This window comes from Choloepus didactylus, chromosome 1, assembly GCF_015220235.1.
Source record: "Choloepus didactylus isolate mChoDid1 chromosome 1, mChoDid1.pri, whole genome shotgun sequence".
Taxonomy (NCBI): domain Eukaryota; kingdom Metazoa; phylum Chordata; class Mammalia; order Pilosa; family Megalonychidae; genus Choloepus; species Choloepus didactylus.
The window spans coordinates 51,111,822-51,113,165 of NC_051307.1; the positions used below are offsets into that span (position 1 = coordinate 51,111,822).

Below are 1,344 nucleotides of genomic sequence, written 5' to 3' on the forward strand. Positions count from 1 at the left end.
AACATGCTTATTGTTTACAGGGTTATAGATGAGAAGGCTGTGAAACTGGAGCCAGAAAGTTAGATCTAAGTTCCATGTCTGCCATAAAATTGCTAAGAACTTCAACAATTTAAATCTTTATAAAATGTAGTTTCTTGTTTTCCTCTTTTGCCAAAGGGAAATAATATTATTTTCAGGAATACTGTTAAGTTTAAATAAGATTTAGATATAAAAGTTTGTTGAGGTTTTCTGGAAGAAGATGGCGGGTGCCTGGAGGTTATCCCTGATGGCTGCAACATTGAGAACTATCACCCCCTCCCCTGGAAGAATATCTGGAAGTGCCGTCCTCCAATCCTGAGGCCAGTGAAGGGCAGGTCTGCCTCACTGATTGCTGCATCCAGAGCTGGAAATCAACCAAGGGTCAGAATTCCTCCTACTGCAGGTGGAGGGAGGTGGATGCTCCAGATTCCAATATAGATTTTCACTGGATAAGTTATCAACCCCAATGACAGGTTTTTAAACAGGATGGGGTAAGAGTGGTGGTTGACTCTGATAGCTTGGCCTTCATGAAAGGGACCCAGGTGGACTTCAGCCGAGAACTAATCTGAAGCTCATTTCAAGTGTTGAACAATCCTCAAGTGCTGCAAGGCTGCTCCTGTGGGTCTTCTTTCTCTGTCAAACTTCCATGAGTGACCCAGAGATTGCCACCAGTCATACCAGTTTGAGAAACCTGGAGTTAGTAGAATTCTAGAGGCTTCCTTCTAATGGTCTTCTCTCAATTTTATTTTCTTCAACCCAGGAGTGTTGTGTTTTGCCCCTATTATTTTCAGAATGTGAGGCTTTTAATCTTGGATTTATTTTCCCGTCACAATCCTGAGGCCAAGCTCCCAGATGCAGTTACCTCAGATTTAATCACTGATTGACCAGTGTAATCTATAGGGCATTCAAGGCTCCAGAATTTGGAGTTACTGCCCTGACCTTCAGAGCTGCTTGTACATATGTATATAGCTGTGTATAAAAGCTTCATTTTAAAAGAAAGTCCTTATTTACTTATGTTTTAGATCAGGGTTGCAGATCAGCTAGCTTAAATAAATAGGCCAGAGGATGAGAAAGGCAAAAGAAATGTTCTCTTTTTCCTCTCACCCTTTCTGAATGTGCCACATGATACTTGACTTATCCTTATTTTGTATGTAACTCACTCTCCATTTCCCATTTGTTAGGGCAAATACATTCTCTTGTCCTACTTATGGATCTGATAGATTCACAAAACCAAGAATCTGTCACCCAAACAAATTGGAACAAATCCCCACTGATACCTGAATCATTTAAAAATATCCTCTATGCTCATACAAACAAAAAAAAATG

The 1,344-nt window shown here is 40.3% G+C and overlaps 1 pseudogene; it reads left to right on the forward strand.

Moving 5' to 3' along the window:
* The first annotated feature begins 238 nt into the window (after positions 1-238).
* On the forward strand, positions 239-668 carry LOC119508993 (annotated as a pseudogene).
* The last annotated feature ends 676 nt before the right edge of the window (positions 669-1,344 follow it).